At 41.1% G+C, this 18,985-nt stretch overlaps 1 protein-coding gene and 1 pseudogene across 1 annotated transcript in view; both read right to left on the bottom strand.

Moving 5' to 3' along the window:
- LOC126935658 (sodium/potassium-transporting ATPase subunit alpha-2) overlaps positions 1 to 18,985 on the bottom strand; it is a 907,274-nt gene that overhangs the window by 375,316 nt on the left and 512,973 nt on the right. The gene's annotated exons all lie outside the window — the stretch shown is intronic.
- Positions 13,947 to 14,358, bottom strand: LOC126936890 (60S ribosomal protein L27-like; annotated as a pseudogene).

Genomic DNA, 18,985 nt, shown 5'->3' with positions numbered 1-18,985 from the left:
CTTGGGGGGGATTTAGACTCTGATGTAATTATTCTTAGGATATATAATAAAGTATTAAATTGCTCATCAAAGACAATCAGATAATACATATTAAAAAGCCAATTGTGCAGTAAAAACAAGTGCAAAAGAAGTCAGTGGGGGGAAGATAAGCTTGAGATGGAACTACCAGAAATGTCTTATGAAGAGAGGGATTTTTCTTTCCATTTTGTCTACTGTCCAATGAAACATTCAGCAGACCCAGCAATCCCATTACTGGGTATATACCAAAAGGAATATAAATCATCTATTATAAAGATACATGCACTGTATGTTTATTGCAGCATATTCACAATAGCAAAGACATGGAATCAACCTAAATGCCCATCAGTGATAAAGAAAATGTGGTACATATACACCGTGGAATACAATGCAGCCATAAAAAGCAATGAGATCATTCTTTTGCAGGGATATGGATGGAAATGGAAGCCATTATCCTCAACAAACTAACACAGGAAGAGAAAACCAAACACTGCATGTTCTTACTTATAAGTGGGAGCTGAATGATGAGAACACATGGACACATGGGGATGGGGAACAACAAACACTGGGGCCTGTCTGGGGTGGGGACTGGGGGAGGGAGAACATCATGAAGAATAGCTAATGGATGCTGGGACTAAAACCCAGGGGATGGGATGATCTGTGCAGCAAACCACCATGGCACACTTTTACATATGTAACAAACCTGCACATTCTTCACATGTACCCCTGAACTTAAAAAATAAGGCTCAACAGATCATTTTTAGGGTATCCCAGCTTCCCTTTTTCCAGCTGATAAGAATGTTTTGACTTAGTTCTTGTTCATGTTGAAGCCCCAGTTCCCTGATTGGCTTGATGCTAGTGGCAATTAGGGGTGCAACTGGAATCAGAGACTTTATTCCTCCAGGTAGGTCCCTGTGTTCCACCAATGCAAAGGATTGCTTGGGTCCAGGTTCCTGTGGCCCTTGGACTACAGTCAGAATTCTCAGTGCCCTCAGTGTTCTGAGTTTTTAATGTCTAAACACACTTCACACCTAAGATTCAATGATCTGGAGATTGAACCTAAGAAGAAATCATATGGCAACTAGCTTCCAAGATGGCACCCAATGAGCCTTTTCATGCCTGCGTAGTCCTTTTCCACATTGATAGGGCTGATTTTTGTAACCAGTAAGATATTGTGGAAATGGTGGTGTGTGACTTCCTAGGCCGCATCAAAAATACTTAATTTTTGCCTTGTTCTCTTTTGGAAAGAAGACCTGCCGTGGGAAGCTTTGGGAAGCTTTGGGAAGAAGCCAGCTGCCATGTTATGAGAACACTCAAGCAGCTGTGTGGAGAGATCCATGTGGTGAAGAACTGAAGCCTCCTACCAGCCATCAAGTCAATGGCTCACTATTGTTGCAGTGAATTCTCCAGCCCATGAAGAGTTTAGATGACTTACCCAACATCTTGATTATAGCCTCATGGATTCCCTGAGCCAGAACAACCCAGCTAAGCCTCTCCTGAATTCCTTACCTATAGAAACTGTGAGATAATAAATATTTATTCTTGTAAGCCATCAGATTTTGGGTAATTTATTATGCAGTAATATGTAGCTAATATAGATAAAATATTCAATTTGAAGGAAAGAAGAAAAATAACTTACAATAAACTCAAGAAGTAAAATAAAATTAAGGTTAATTCAAAAAGGAAGAATTATGCTGTAAGCAGTTGTGGTCTTGTGTGTATGCAGGGATGTTGTGATAGGTTAATACAAATTTTCCATATTTGGAGAACCATGCTTTGTGGGGGAACCAACCAGAGTAGTCTGGGCATGAATTTTGTATGTGTATGGTATTGGAGGTATAGGTTGCTGTGGTATTTGTATGGTTAGAGATGATATACAAATTATTTAACAATTGGTCACGGCACAAGAAGCAAGCAATTAGAATGGAGCCTCTACCAGAACCATTACCCGCAAACAAACAGTGAAGCTACCCTCATGTCAGTTGGATGTGTGTCAGCCTTCGGAGTAGAGGCTCTGAAATGGTCTGGGGTGTGGCCAGATTACCTTGGACATTTTAATATAGGTCTTTCCACAAGATGGCACTGATAGCTTTTCCTTGTTTCTCTTTTTTTTGTCTTGTTGAAAAATTTGTGATTTGTATACTGTTGCAGAACATACCATAACTGAAATCTCCCAATTTACTAGTTGATTTCTTGTACTTTTGACAAGGCAATTGCCTTTATGGCACTTAAAATTTTTTTTTTTTTTTTTCTTAGATCATCCCAGGAGCGCATTGAAAGTTTAAGTTGGGGTGTTGGGAATGCTGCCTCGCATCAGATGCTATCATCATGGGAGCTGCAGATGGGGTGGGAGGTGGGGACTAGACTGGTTTTTGAAAAGCCATTCAACAAAGGCAGGTGAGAGTGGAATCAAGAGGGAGCACTCAGTTAGGGGAGAGGCACTTCTGTGATCAAAACCATTTTGGTGGACTCTCTCACTTCTGTTCATGCTGCCTTGAGCCTCAGCTGAGCCGTAGCCTGGCCGGCACTTTGATATCAGCCTGAGGAGACCCTGAGCAGAGGTTCAGCTAACCTGTGGCCAACTTCTAACCTACAGAACTGACATCATAAATGGTGTTTCTTTAGCCATTAAGTTTGTGGCAATTTGTTATGCAGCAATAGAAAACCAATACAGTTGCCTTTATTTACTTTGTTTTCTTGTCTTCAATATGCTCACCACAGCACTAAACCTTTGAAGTTTCTAAACTGCTGTATTGCTTTTTTTCTTTCCCCCTTGTTTTAAGTTTTTCAGTCTCTGAAACTATAGGCCGCATGGGTTCATTTTCCAGTGCAGATGCAACAAATATGATGAACCAGTGGAGCTCACAAACTGTCAGCATCTGGTTTCCTTTTGGCACCTTCGAAACTCCTGGCTGCTCCCTCCACCACCTTTAGACCAGTGCTTCTCAAGGTGTGATCCACAGTTGATGTCACCTGTGAGCCTGTGATAAATGCAGAATCTCAGGCCGTCCAACCTATGAGATCCTCAGGTGGCTCATAAGCACACCTATGACTAAGAAGCCCTGGTGTAAGGCTTGTGTGTCCTGCAGCTCTGTTTTTCCTTTGGTCGTCGATAGCACCCAGAAAGTGGTCTGGTCACAGAGGTGGTGAGTTGGAGATCTCCAGGTGTCTCTTCTCTAGAGCTGAGAAGTTTTAGCTGAGCAGGGCTATGGGCGGAGGATCTGGTCAGCAGAGAGAGAGGCCTCAAAGGGCCCTAACTGGCCTGGGTGAAAACTTGAAGTCAGTTAGAAACACCTAAGAATCCTGGATTAGAACAACCCATCGGCTTTATCTACAGGTTAGAAAGATGTCCAAGAAAAACATGCTTAATGTACATGTACCTTTCCTGTTTTTTGTTCCAAGGAAGCGCTTGGTTTCCAGATTTCCTTTCTAGAGGAATGCTTGAAACGTGGCTTCCTACTCTACCTATCTTTACACTAGTTTCCTTTCCAGGCAAGGCAAAAAGTGCCCCAGTCATTATCCTCCAATTTAAATGTCTCTAGCCTCCCTGTAGTTTAGGGGAAAGAAGGCACCACGGACAACCTTTTTTCACACAAGCCCCTCCTTTCCCCTCTGTAACAGGCCTTCTTCCCACCCAAATCCCATCCCCGCAAAACCTCCTTAGGACCCTTCATCTCTGTAGATCCCTGGACTGGCCTACTCTATTCCGGCCTCTACACATTTCCCCTCTGTGCATCCGCAGACTTTTATAGAGCACAGAAGTTACTTTTCCAGTTCTTCAATAACTCTTTATTGTCTTCAAGAACAAACCCCCAAGATTTACAGACTGGCATATCAAGCCCTCCAGGATGAGGCCTCTTGCTTTTTCCTTCAGCCTCACCTTACCTCATTCGTCTGCAGCAGTGCTTTTCCTGTTACACTGAACAATGTGCAGTCAGTCAGAGAAGCAGAGCTCTCCTATGTGCCTGTGCCCATGCTGTGCTTTTTTCCTGCCCTGCTCTTACCTTTGGCCTGCAGCAACACCTCAGCTTCCTTAAGTTTCACTTTGGAAACAGACCACTTTCTCTAGGAAGCTTTCCCTGCTCCAATTCATGTTTTGTGTCCCTCTTCTGAGCTTCTGCAGTGTGTGTATTAGAATATTTATGACATTATATATTAAACACATATTAAAGCTTTTATTGCTATATTATAAAATAATATGTTTATTGTAAAAGCATTAAAATACGTACACATGCAAAATTTTAAAAATGATCACCTATTACCTATTTATATTAGTTGGTGTTCAATTAGGAAAAGAGAAACCATTCTATGCTCTCCTAGTAGGAAAGGAAGCAATATAAGGAATTCAGGGTTTACATACCTGGCAGGTGGGCTGATCTGAGCTGGTAACATCTAAATGAGATTCTCTTTAAGATCCTTCCTGGAAGCAATTCCACTGTAAGTCTCAGGAACTTCTGGGAAATTCCCACCAGTTATCTCAGTCTCTGGCACTCATGTGGGGGGTCTCAAGAAATTCACCTGAATGCTGTTTTCAGCCTTTCGTCTGCCTATGCACTTACCTGTCTCTGGCAAATGATGGTCTCTCTTTTCTTTCCAAATCTTACATAGGTGCCTCTCATTGGCACTCAAGATCCATGGGAAGGATTTTGGAAATGTTGCTCCCAGGATCTCCTCTCTGGTACAGAGAGCTTAGTCATGAGTGGCATTGATATTAAGTTTATGAGAAACAAGTCACCTAAAGATAACCACATTTTGGTGCACCACCTTTCACATATATTTGCGTGCATGTATAATGCACATATAAAACTCTCTTTTTAGTGTGCTCTCTCTATATCTATATACATTTCTCCCCTCTGGCTCCTTCAAGGTTTAATGAGCGCTCTTCTCTACTTTGTAGAGTAGGATTCCCAGCACTGGCTTGATGACACCCTGGAGTGTCTTCATTTATCTCAGGGGGTGCCTTGAAATTCACAAAACAAGATTAATTTAAATTCATTTTCATTAAAAAAGTAAACAGACATTATATAGTAATTACAGGTACAAGTGTGTGTGTTGAAATCAAACTAATAAATGCTTGCCTTAGAGAGAAATTAAGAGGATGGGGGTGGGGTTGGAAGGGACCACAAAGGTGGTTTAGTCTGAATCTTTCCTAAAACATTTCTCCCCACGAATTACTGCCAGGTTGGTATTTCCCCAAAGTAATCATGTTTCTCAAATTGGAAGTCTGGGCTGTTGGGAATGAAAGCCCCCAGTATGTGGGCCTATCTTCTGTGTATACTATGAGCCTGACATAGAGTATACCCTCAGGAAACACATTTGGATTGACTGTGTGTAAGGGTGGGACATGGTGGTGGTGACTAGGGAGGGCGCATGGCGCATGAGAGTTCCAGTTTTGTGGGGTTGGAGGCCATGACACATCAGCACAGATAGTGACCTGGGTAGCAATCCCATTTGGATTCTAGGAGAATATAGTCTCCCAAACAATCAAGGAGACAATCTAGGCCAAGATGTCATTGGCCTTAGGTGACTGTAATTACCTTTCTATTAACAATTTGTGCAAAGCATCAGAAAGTCAGATAGGTCAAATAACATCAAAGCCTATGAGTATCAGTGACATCCTGCTAAGGATACAGTCCCAAGGCCACAGATGTAGGAAAAAATTCTGAATTCTGCTTGAGACCAGTGTCTTTGAAGCAATAGAGTTGGTGGTGGGTTCAAATCCTGGCTCCGCCACTTAAAACTATTTAACCCCGAATAAATTGCTTTACACCTCAGTGCCCTTCTCTATAAAGTAGAGATAAATCATAATACCCACCTCAGAGAGTTGTGAGGATTAAATGAGTTAATCCTGTAAAGTGCTTTGAACAATGCTTGGCACAGTGAGGAATCAATAAACACTGGCTATTGTTATCATCAGCATCACAATAGGCTGCACATACTTATCAGGACCAATTGGTAGCAGGAGTTTCTAATAGAGTATGCATTACTGGCCCCATCTGGTCCCCAAAAATAGGTTCAGGAACCCCTCCTGTTGTTCCCTACGTTGGGGTAGGAACATCATTTGCTAGAACTGGAAACTTAGGCAGAGGAGTTATTGTATTACAAGCAAGCAAATAGACAAAATAGAACAGAACAAAATAAAAAAAAGCAGCACATGCAAATTGAGTTCTCAGTGAATCCCCTTGTTACACTTTGATGGGATATTCTGCTTCATGGGAAAAAAATAGTGCAAACATACCTGGATTCTTAGACTCACAATTGGTAGCAAGGGAAGAATGTGTCTTTTAGCGCAGAGTTTTACGGTCTATCAATCCTTGAAAGGAAGATATCATTAATCATGAGTCAGTTTCAAAATGTGCTCATCATTATCCACTAGTGTTGATGAAAAACCTCAACCTCTTCTGGAGAAAATGACTGTTAGGAAAAGAACCTTTGAGGCCATTAAAACACAGCCATGATTCTCTTTATTTTAGTGAAAAACTAAATATACCTATATCCTCAGATGGGAAAGACAAATCAAGTCTAGCGTCTAATCTTAGCAAAATTCAAATACTGGGTTTGAAATGCCAGTAATTCTATTTAATTCTTTTTCTCTTGTGCAAATACAGAGGAATCTACATTGTGTGATTATTCAGATGTTCAAACAGTTATTTAGAATGAGAAAATTTGCAAATTCATATAGAATTTATTTCTAGAATAGCTATGACCATGACAGAGACAAGGTTGATGAGTCAGTCATTTATTTGAAAATTATGATACCCTAAATCCCTTTGGTCAGAAAACGTCTTTGATTCACAAGAATATGGAAAAATGGTGAAAACCATGCTTTCTAATGGTTAGCTTTGCTCTATAGTCTTTTGGATTTCCAAAACTATAATAGTTTCAGCCTTTCTGGTCCTTGTGTTTCTAAAACTTTCTACCTGTTTAATTCAATTAAACAAACATGCCAAATAAGTCCAAGTGAACAAGATATTGGGCTATATACTTGAATAAAGATCCAGATAAAAGCATGAAACTTACATTTTGGTTTTGGAGCAGATTGTTATAGCAATGACCTGAATGGATTACACCTCCTAGTATCCACACCCTTATATATGCCTCTCCTACATTTGTACTGGACTCAGCATTGCACTTGCCTTGGCTAATGTGATATAAACAAATGTGGGCTGGGTGCGGTGGCTCACGCCTGTAATCTCAGCACTTTGGGAGGCCAAGGCAGGTGGATCACTTGAGATCAGGAGTTTGAGACCAGCCTGACCAACATGGTGAAACCCCGTCTCTACTAAAAATACAAAATTAGCCGGGCGTGGTGGCACATGCCTGTAATCCCAGCTACTTGGGAGGCTGAGGCAGGAGAATTGCTTGAACCCGGGAGGCAGAGGTTGCAGTGAGCCAAGATGGTACCACTGCACTCCAGCCTGGGTAACAAGAGTGAAACTCTGTCTCAAAAAATAAAATAAATAAAATAAAATAAAATAAAATAAAATAAAATAAAATAAAACAAAACAAAACAAAACAAAACAAATCTGATAGAAGCAGAGGTTTGATAAGCATTTGCATGTTGGGTCTTGTCATCTTGGAACCCTAAGACCTTTATGCTATAAAGAAGCCCTGGATTATATACCATATAGTAGGAGAGACCAGTTGAGCCCAGTCCCCAAGCTAGATGCAGCTGCATGAATGATCCTAGGTATGACCAGCAGAAGTGTGACCCAGCTAATTCACAGAATCATGAGAAATAGAAATTGCTGTTAAGCCACTAAATTTTGGGGTCATTTACTTCCTAGGAATGGAAAACTGATATATATATATATCTCTATATATTTTATTTTTATTTTTATTTTTTGAGATGGAGTCTTGCTCTGCGGCCCAGGCTGGAATACAGTGGCATGATCTCAGATCACTGCAACCTCCACCCTCCAGGTTCATGTGATTATCCTGCCTCAGCCTCCCAAGTAGCTGGGATTACAGGCGTCTGCCACCATGACTGGCTAATTTTTGTATTTTTATTAGAGACGGGGTTTTGCTATGTTGGCCAGGCTGGTCTCGAACTCCTGATCTTAGGTGATCCGCCTGCCTCGGCCTCCCAAAGTTCTGGGATTATGGTCTTGAGCCACCACGCCTGGCCCAATATAAAAATTTATACCCAGAAATGGTATGTTGCTGTAACAAAAAGCTAAACTATGCGGCATTGGCTTTGGGGTTGAGTGGTTAGCAGAGGCAATAGGTACAGCAAGTAGATTATTAGTGGAGCCTGAGGACCTGAGAGGAAACCACTACTGGAGGCTGATAAAGGGCAAATCACGTTATATAGTAGTAGAATAACTGGCAACACTGTCATCTCCAGAAACTTGGAAGATAAAAAAATGTACTTAATGAACTTGTAGATTTGGCTTAAGGAAGTTTCCATTTAGAATGCTGAAGGGGCCAATTAGCTTTTTAAAAGTGATACATACTAGGATATAGGAAGAGAGAGATGAACCAAAAAAAAAAAAAAAAAAGATTTGCTCCATTTGCAATCAGACTTTAAAGCAAATATGGAGTGCCCAGGATATGCTAGGTGGGAAATAAAACTGTCTGACATTTCCAGTCTCTCCTACTGACAAAAGATTCTCAAAGTTAGAAATGGTCTCAGGGTACAAATCAAATCAAGGGTGTGGCTACAAGACTTTCTTAAGACCACAGAATGATTTAAAATAGTGACTACTAGATTCTCTCAGCTAGGCAAAATGGCTTTTAAGAATTTTAAGGGCATTTTTTCCACAGCACCTTGACATACTGAACCAAAGTAGAGTCCTATCTCAAAAATAGTTGTGGGTACAGCTTTTGTCTAATCAAGTGGACTATCACCTGGCATATAGAAAGCCCACATAGAAAGGTATTGGATTAGTTTAGACTAACTGATGTATAGGGAGTTCAAAATAAATAGAAACAGGAGGTAAGCTGAGAAAATTACTCAGCTGCACACACAGGCTATTTTTATTGAAAACATAGGTCATCTTGGAGAAAGCAGAGGCAACCACTTCCAGAGAATAGAAGTAGGTAAACCAGGCTGTATTCAAGTAGCATTTTCTATACCTAGAATAGAAGGTCATGCAATATACTCATGACTGGATCTCAGAATTGCTATGGACCAGATGGCTTTGTGGCTTTCTGTTCCTCCCTCTTTTAAATGGGAGTATCTATTGAGTGTACCAGTCTCACAATTGTGTGATGAGTATGCATGGAGGCAATAACTTTTTTTTTTTTTTTTTTTTTTTTTAAATTCATGGGTTCCTGAATGATGAGAAGCCACACCTGTGGAGCTGCATGAGGAACTGCACCCAAGTAGCCTCAGCTGCACCTGGACCTGAGACAGATAAGGAGTCTAGACTTGTAGTTCGATGCCATGATTGGATGAGATCTTTGGTGGTTTTGGGATGAGTGATGCATTTTGCAGATGGGAGGGATGTCAGTCATTGGGATCAGAGGGCCAGCTGTGGTACATTGTTACAATAATGATCCTCAGTGAATTGTGCCTCATGGTATTCATGCCCCTAGCTCCCTCCCATAATGATTTGGGGTTTGGCCAAAGGCTTGGGACATAAGCTTGTAAAATGCATGCACTTTGAGGCTTGTTATCTTGGAAGCTGCCCTGAGATCACCATGTTGTAAAAAAACCTGTTATGAAAGACCATGTGTAGAGACCCTGTTGCCTCAAGCTCTACCTATCCCCAGGTGACCTACCAGCTAAATGCAGCTTTGTGAGTAGGCTTATGTAAGACCAGTGGAAGAATGGCCCAAATGACTGACAGAATCATGATATATAATAAATTGTTGTTGTAAGCAACTAGCTTTGTATTGGTTTATTATGCAATGACAGACAACTGATACAGGTGTTCATTGTCAAGCACCCAGTTACATGTAGAAAATAGTAGAGTGGGGGATACTGTACATTTGGGTTATCTGGATTTCTAGAAGTCATTGACACTTTTGGCAACTTTGTGTAAAAGATGAAGAGCCTATGCCAGAATAAACAGAATGTGTTACAGGGTTTCATAGCTACATGTAAAGATGCTGAGCAATGGATGACGTCCTTGATGAATGTGTGGCAGAATGAAATGAGAATGGGCTACGAAACAGGAAGATCTGGTGCAAATTATTGTTCTACAAGTTAATTTTAAGTAAGTTACCTAACTTCTCAGAGTCTTTTCATTTTTACCTGTGAAATGGGGATTCCACTGTCTATTTGATGGGGTTACTGTCAGGATTGACTGAGATAACATGTAAAAAGTGCTGTGCAATGCCTGGCACATAGTAGGAGTTTGCTACATGTTGATCCCTTTTATTTGAGTTCCTTCTGTTCACCATGGCATATTTTATTGAGGAGTCTACTAGGAAGTTCGTCGTGAGGATCCACGGAACACCAATCCCAGAATCAGGAAAACTCGGGGAACTGGGCCTACGTTTGCAAGGTCTGTAAACCAACTCCAGGGAGGGGATGGAATTTCTGAATTGATTTGTCTTCAAGGTTCTCTCACATGTGCTTTCATGGGACTTTCCAACACACTGTGAAGTGTCTTAGTTTTTGGAACACTCTTCCTCTCTCCTATGTCTAAATACTTTGTTCTCACTCCCACTTCCTTAAGGTCCTGCTGAAGAATCTTTATATCTTAGAGATTGCTGTTAAAATATGAATTTTAGGGTCAGTCATGAGTCTCTGGCATAACACAAAGAATAGAATGGAAGGAAAAAGCATTCCCTTTTGTGAAGAAATGACGATCTTACTTCTGGGTCCTGGGTGTGGCCCACCCACCCAAAGGCAATGTTTGGTCACTCAGATGGGATGATCTCAAAGGACTGAGTGGAGGACCCGGCTGGGCACTGCACTCAGGGCACTTCTGGAACAAAGTGCCGGAAAACTTTCCAGTCAGCTGGAAGGGCAACCACTTGCCAACGGTGTGCCTACTTCAGTCCAGTACCCATTTGAACCGTGCCGGCCTCTAGGATAGTTTGTGATAGCAAGAAATGATCAGTATGTACGTTGGGGAAAGTGTTAATTAACCTGAAACATAAAGTGCAAGAAAAAGAAGGAAAGCTGGAGATCTTCCAGGACAGAGAATGAGAAAATTCTCTTAGGTGATTATTTCTTACAGAAGGGAATTTGAGAAAGGATTTCATCCACTATAGAGGTCCTCGAAATGTACATGACCCACAGAAGCCTGGCTGAGACACTTTGTCAACTATTCCTTCATATATGTTTCTAATCTACTTGCTGATTTTCAGGCTGGTCTCACAATGTAAGTCTTTGGTTTCCTTCTGTTGGATTTCCTTTTGAATTTCCATTTCTTTTCTATTTAATCCTTACAACTATTCTACATTGGAAATATTATTTCCTTCACTTTCACTTTATAAGTGGTTTTTTTTTTTTTTTTTTTTTTAGACAGAATCTTGCTCTGTCGCCCAGGCTGGAGTGCAGTGGCCGGATCTCAGCTCACTGCAAGCTCCGCCTGCTGGGTTTACGCCATTCTCCTGCCTCAGCTTCCCGAGTAGCTGCGACTACAGGCGCCCGCCACCTCGCCTGGCTAGTGTTTTGATTTTTTAGTAGAGACGGGGTTTCACCGTGTTAGCCAGGATGGTCTTGATCTCCTGACCTCGTGATCCACCCGTCTCGGCCTCCCAAAGTGCTGGGCCTACTTTGAAAGCAGATTTGCCTGAGTTGAAGAATTTTGTTCATTCACTGCACCGTAGAGGTAGCGGGCAGGGTAGCTTCAGGTACTTAACTCCAGGACAACTTCACCTATCTTTGGGATAACAAGTCTATTTGTTGATTGCGTCCTGATATTACTTCCTCATACAGTGCTGTTGATTACAAAGACTTCTTACCACCCAAACTGCTCAAGTTCTGCTCTAATTGAGGGCTAATTTGTTTACTCTTATTAATTTTGTCTGGTTAAACTTTCCTGCCCCCTGTTTTTTTTAAAAGGACAATATTGCTGTGTGAAATCATAGAGTCATTATTTTGGCAGACTTTTCATTTAAATGTTTTTCATAAATTATAGTTCTCATTTTTTTTTCCGTTAATATTTCCTGAGGAACAGGTTGGATTTAGGTACAATATTCCATTATTAATCATGTTATACTCTTTTTGATGTGCTGGAAAAACCTTTCAGGAATAACTTTAAGATTGCTTATATATTTAATTGATCTTTCTTTGATCTCTGGGCATTAAAAACTAGTAATGAATTCGTGTATCATCAGGGCTTGTAAGGAAACAGTGCACACGATTCGAGTAACTAAGGAGACTTTAATGAAAGGAACTGTATACAGGCCAGGTGCAGTGGCTCATGCTTATAATCCCAGCACTTTGGGATGCTGAGACAGGCGGATCACTTGAGGTCAGGGGTTCGAGACCCACCTGGTCAACACGGTGAAATTCCATCCCCACTAAAAATATTAACACAAAAATTAGCCACGTATGGTGGTGCATGCCTGTAATCCCAGCTCCTCGGGAGGCTGAGGCATGAGAATCGGTTGAACCTGGGAGGCGGAGGTTGCAGTGAGTCAATATTGTGCCACTGCACTCCAGCCTGGGTGACAGAGCAAGACTCCTTCTCAAAAAAAAAAAAAAAAAAAAAAAAAGGAAAGAAAAAAAAAAGGAACTAGATACAAAGGTGCAGGCAGAGTTGAGGAAAACCTACGAGAGGTGGGTATAGTTCCTTAGGCCAACAATAATAGCAGGGAGCCACTGCAACTCATAGGTGAAAAATCAAAGGAAGTGAGGGGTTACGGGGGTTTGGAGAGTGGAGCCATAGGAAGAGGACTGCTTGACATCAGCATTTGGGTGAGGAATGCAGCCAACCTACGGTGGCCCAGTAGGGAGGAAGCTGGGGGATTAAATTCTCTAACTTCCTATTCTCCCAGTCTCTAATCTCTTGTGGGTACCTCCCATTGACCGAACTCCTTTAGAAGGGGTATGGAGAGGGAGCCCATTGATGCAGCCCATACAAGTCAGCCTCCTGAGACACAGAGCAGGGTAAAGGGTGGAGAGAGGGTGGGGAGGGTGAAGGAGAAGATATGTAATGCAGCTGGGCTGTAAGATCTGATAACTGATGCTTATATGCAGTCTGAGCTTTATACCACAATAAGTGTTCCTGAGAATGGTTTCCTAACAGATCAGATAATTCTGGTCTTTAAAAAATGAAACTGTGTTCTGCCTCTGCTTCCTCCAACTCTTCTTTTTAATTTGTATCTTAATGATTTGAAACAATTTGTGTGTGATCTAACTGCATGTACCCTTATTATAAAAAGTACAAAAATAACTACTGTCTATGCTAGTGATGTAATTTTATTGTCACTAACAAGAAATGGCCTCTTTATCTTACTGGAAAATAGAGTGGCTTGAATTCAACTTTTCTATATTCAAAATCATCGTTTTTGGCAGATAGTATTTGCAATTTAATTGGCTTATATCTAATGATTATATATAGCTGGCTGACTCTTTCAGCTATTTAGGGGTACGTTTTGCAACCATTTTTCTCTGGTGGTTTCAGTAGAAAATGATGCTACTTAAAAGTGGATATTCCTTGGGCATGTTATTGACATTTGTTTGTTTATTTCTGAGACTTGGGAGATTAGTAAAATCTATTTCAATCTTTTTTTTCAGATGCAAATCATAGCATCCTTGCCTACTCAGTAAATGTTGAATTAAAGAGTGAGGGAATGAACTTTGTAGCTTTGATTTTATTTTTCTTTCCTCCAAATGTTTTGAGAAAACAGCGTGTGAAAGTCTGGAGGAAAATCTTGCCCTTACTGACAGGTCCTTCACTGAAAACCTCCACATGGAGGCAAGGTGGCCAGCGATTTGGGTCTTGGTTAGGAGCCTTCATTTTTTTTTCTTCCTTTTTTTATTTTTATTTTTAAAATTTTTAATGACCCCCCCCAAAAATCTAAAACCACAGCTTTTGGAAGAGCCACTTGTTCTTTCACCTCTCTTTGAATTTGACTTTGGCTTCCCTTTGGGCCTTGTGTTTAAGAGGAGGGTCTCTGAAGACATCCTTGTTGATGACAGTTTTGTCCAAGGGCGTATCCACAGAGTGCCTTGTGGGCATGAGGTGACCGTAGTTATAAACTTTCACAAAAGACTTGATCTTTGACCTCTGGGTGCTCTTCTTGCCCATGGCAGCTGTCACGTTTCAAGGATAACAGTCAATTCCAGCCACCAGAGAACAGCTATAGGGGCATTCTAAGGTGCCATCATCAATGTTCTTCACGATGATGGTTTTTGCATCCAGAGTAGCATCCGGTGTAGTGTCTGGCCCAGACCAACACTACTTTCCCAGGTTTTATGAACTTGCCCATTTTGACAGCAATCACCCAGGCCTACCTTCATTTTCTTTAAAGGAAGTGAATCTACCTTCTACTTGGTTGATTTTAAAGGCATATGGACTGTCTTATTTTAGCAACACAGATTTCATGCGGTTCATAGTCTTGTCAAATGTTACAATTTGGACATCTCTTTTGCCCAATTCCTACCAAAAGCTTAATTAGAAGACTTAGCAGCTCTAATTGACAGCTGGATATATAGTTTGTTTTTTTTCCTTTTAGAGACAAGGTCTTGCTCCGTCACCAGGCTGGAGTGCAGTGACATGATCGTAGCTCACTGGAACCCTGAATTTGTGGGCTCAAGTAATGCTCCCTACACCTCAGCCTCCATTAAGGATACATTGTTCTTTCATCATCCTAGATAAGTGTTTCTCGATAGAACTTTCTGCAGTGATGGAAATGTTCTGTAACTGTGTATCCATCATTAATAGTCACTAGCCATGTGTAGCTATTGAGCATTTGGAATGTGGCTATTAAAACAAAATAATGGTACTGAAAATGTTTAATTTAATTTTAGTGAAGTTTAAATAGCCACTCATGCCAGTGGCTTCCATATTGAACAGCACAACTCCGTAATTCTAAATTTTATCCCTGAATCAAGCTGAAGTATTTCTTCTTTGGCTTTCCAAAGAATAGTGTTTATTGAATAGCAAATTTCTATGTTTTCCTTAATCATGGTTTTAAGACATATTCTTACATTCTTGGACACTCCCCCATCAAAAGATGGAGACTAAAATACCCTTCCCTTGAATACAGGTTGGTCTTAGTGATTTGATTCTAGCAAATGGGTGTGTTAGAAGTGATACTATGTGATTTTTGAGGCTAACCCATAAAAAGTGCGAAAGTTGGCTTGGCTGTCTTCCTCTCAGCACTTGAGCTTCTATGTAAGAGTTCTAGCTGCTCTAACACTGCCATGCTGGAGTCACATGGAGAGACCACCGAGAGATATCTGACGAGGACCAACTGTTCTAGCCTCCAGTTGTTTGAATCTTCCTAGCTTAGGCTCTAGGTTACTTCAGACCCAGTCACTTTGTGACTACAGTTCTGTAAGAGACTCTAAGTGAGAATTGCTTAGCTTAACCCCTTATCTTAGAGATAATAATACACAATGTTGTCACTTTAAGCCACTATTTTGGTGTTGTACAGTGATAGATAACTGGAACACTCTTGTAAAAGGATGCTGCAGGAAATAGTTCTATCTAACTTTTTGGCATATTCATTGTTGGGATTTTTGAGTACAAAGTTTACTACATCAATTTCTCTTGAATTTTAACAACAGGAAAATCTGTATTTTCTTGAGCAAACAATAGACTTTTACTTTAATACATTTTTGCTTTGGTTGGTAGGAAGCTAAAAGCTAAATTTATGTCCCACTTTGTAAGTAAATAGGACCATCAATAATTTATTTCTGTGTGTTTGCTTTTTGTTTAGCCTTATCTTACTGTTTTTTTAATTTACCTTTTTTCTTTTTAAAGACCTTAATACAGTATATATTTTGACAAGCTATTTCCAAAAGTGAATGCAAATAATGTTGGGCTTTTGCTGAACCAGTATGAACTGTAAGATCATCCAGTAGATTAGCAATGATGGCTGAGAGGGCTCTGGAATTTGTAACTCTTCAGTGACCTTATTTTATAGTAAGAAAATAAGGCTCTGAAGTGACTGCTGAAGTATACAGAGTTAGTGAGCAGCAAAATCTCAGCCCAGGAAAAGCTGTGTCTTACTCCTCATTCAGCCATATAGCACCCATTGGTCAGATACTGATTCTTTATTAAGTGTCAGCTCTGGGCCTGGTTGCTTGAGGATGGGATGGTGATACAAAGATAAATAAGACTCAGCTGAGGAATTGAAACTCCAGATTATACCTGGTGGGATATAGTACATGTGTTTAAATATAAAGTAATATATCACATAAAAGAGGCACAAGTGAAGCTTTTTGAATGTTCAGAGGAATGAGAGATCACTTCCAACTGGGCGATCATGAAAGCTTCAGGAAAAAGTGTTATTGAGCTAGGCCTGGAAGGATGGACGTGCTTCACACATGCAGGTGTTAGGAGAGATGATGGGGTGAAGGAAGAGAAGACTAGTTGCCATGAGTTGAATACTGGGAATTTTAGGCCCTGTGGCATTTGGTGGGGAAGACATTTTGAGCAGGGGGATTGTGATACATCTCAAATTACACCAGGCAAGTAGTTGCTTACTATTCTGTTTACAGGTTCAACCCTGCCAAGGGCATGCGACCTGCAAATGAAATGTGGATGGGAAGGATGAGAGAGAGAGAGAGAGAGAGAGAGAGAAAGAGAGAGAGAGAGGATATTAACTAAAGTTTCTACATAGCTGACTGCTCAGAAAACCCAACACATGGGACTATGTCCTGAAGTAACTGCCTAAAACCTTTATCAACAAATAGTTTTTAGGCTTTGGTATGGAGGAAAAAATTCTGGAAGAGACTCTACAACATTTCACAACACTGCAAACGGGGCATTTCAGGACGTCCCTGAGGAACACAGCAGCATGCTCAGCTTCCTCTTAGACGGCCTTGAATTTCTTACAGCCTCCTTGTGACCACAGGAGCCTGGTGATCCATGGAACAGTAAGCCCAGCAAAGCCCAAGAGTGGGGCTCTGGAGGGAAAGGTCTGTTGTTCTTTGTAGAGATTGATGGATTTGTTACAATTAGTAATAGGTGGCTTTCCTGGAATTCTGCAATTACCTCTTGAAATAGGGAAAACTCGGATCACATAGATAGGATATTGCTAAAGAGGTGAAAACTTACTTGGGCCATTTAAACAGGTTCCTACCAGTTTCCTATAAGTGAAAGTTTAAATAATCCTCCTTTCTCAGTTAGGAAGAGAATCAATATCTGATTACAGCAGAATTCAATGCCATTCTGCCTGATTCTTCTAGGCTTACAAAAACCACAGAAGGCAAGAGCTCAGATGGATGAACCACGGTGTCCTGACACAGAATGCAACTTCTATTCTGTTTTCCATAGAGTGTTTCCAGCAGTGTAAATCAACAATAATCATAGTTGCTATGTTAGTGTTGTACAATGCTATACAGGTGATAACTCACTTTCACAAGCATGTCTTATCTAATCTTCATAAAAACTCAATGAGGTGAATATTGCTCTCCTACTTTTACAGAGGAGAAAACTAAGGCACAAGTAACTAAAGCAAATTATCCTAAATCTTTGGATGACCATGTATTAGTGATTAGGGTTTATGTCTGGTCTTAGGAGTAGAAATTCATTTGTGCTCTTGAGCAAGGTCCAAATATGAGAGGCAGGATTGGGAGCTGTAGGTTTAAGGGTGAGTTCAGAGCTGCATTGGGCAAACATCTGATCACCTAGGGATAGGCTGTCCCCAGACAGGGACAATCTTTTACCAGTCTTCTCTCTGCTTGGGAAGGTAATCAGTGGCAGAGACCCTCACATCTGGGAGTGACCAAAGTTATATGTTCAAATCTTTCATTTTTTCAAATGAGGAAGCTGAGGTTCAGTGAAGTTAGGTGGCTTTCAAAGACTCACACAACTAACTGATGATGAAAATGGGATCATTACCTAGTTTTCTAGTCTTTACTGGAATTTCTGCCACTGCACCTCGATGCTCTTCCTGCTTTTCTCTCTCTTCTTTCCATTAGATAGAAGTGTGTTTACAGTGTAAAGTGATTGGACATTTGTTAGGTAAGTAGAATAAAAGTAGCAATTGCTACTATTCATTGAACACCTATGGTGTGCTACAATGTGCGCTATATACTTCTCATGCATAATTTTTCATCTTCACAAGAACTCTGCAAAGTCTCTCTTCTCTCTCTCTCTCTGTGTGTGTGTGTGTATATATATATGTGTGTGTGTATATATATATATATATATTCGAGATGGAGTCTCACTGGAGTGCAGTGGCATGATCTTAGCTCACTGTAACCTCCACCTCCTGGGTTCAAGCTATTCTCCTGCTTCTGCTTCCTGAGTAGCTGAGATTACAGGTGCCTGCCACCATGCCCAGCTAATTTTTTTTTTTTTTTTTGAGATGGAGTCTCGCTGTGTCTCCCAGGCTGGAGTGCAGTGGCGTGATCTCGGCTCACTGCAAGCTCCGCCTCCCGGGTTCACGCCATTCTCCCGCCTCAGCCTCCCAAGTAGCTGAGACTACAGGCGCCCGCCACCACGCCCGGCTAGTTTTTTGTATTTTTAGTAGAGACGGGGTTTCACCATGTTAGCCAGGATAGTCTCGATCTCCTGACCTCGTGATCCACCCGCCTCGGCCTCCCAAAGTGCTGGGATTACAGGCTTGAGCCACCGCGCCCGGCCTAATTTTTTTTTTTTTTTTTGTACTTTTAATAGAGATGGGATTTCACCATGTTGGTCAGGCTGGTTTTGCACTCCTGACCTCAAGTGATCTGCCCACCTTGGCTTCCCAAAGTGTTGGGATTATAGGCGTGAGCCACCTTGCCTGGCCCTGCAAAGTCTATACTTTTATCTCTGTGAGAATACGGGACCAGCGACGGGGAGGGACTTGCCAAGACAATTTCAAGCCCCTGCTTTTTTTTTTTGTGCAGCATGGCCTCTGCAATAATTTATCTTTTGTCCTAGAAAACAGAAATATT

This window comes from Macaca thibetana, chromosome 1 (genome assembly GCF_024542745.1).
Source record: "Macaca thibetana thibetana isolate TM-01 chromosome 1, ASM2454274v1, whole genome shotgun sequence".
Taxonomy (NCBI): Eukaryota; Metazoa; Chordata; class Mammalia; order Primates; family Cercopithecidae; genus Macaca; species Macaca thibetana.
This window is presented reverse-complemented; position numbering and strand designations above follow the sequence as displayed.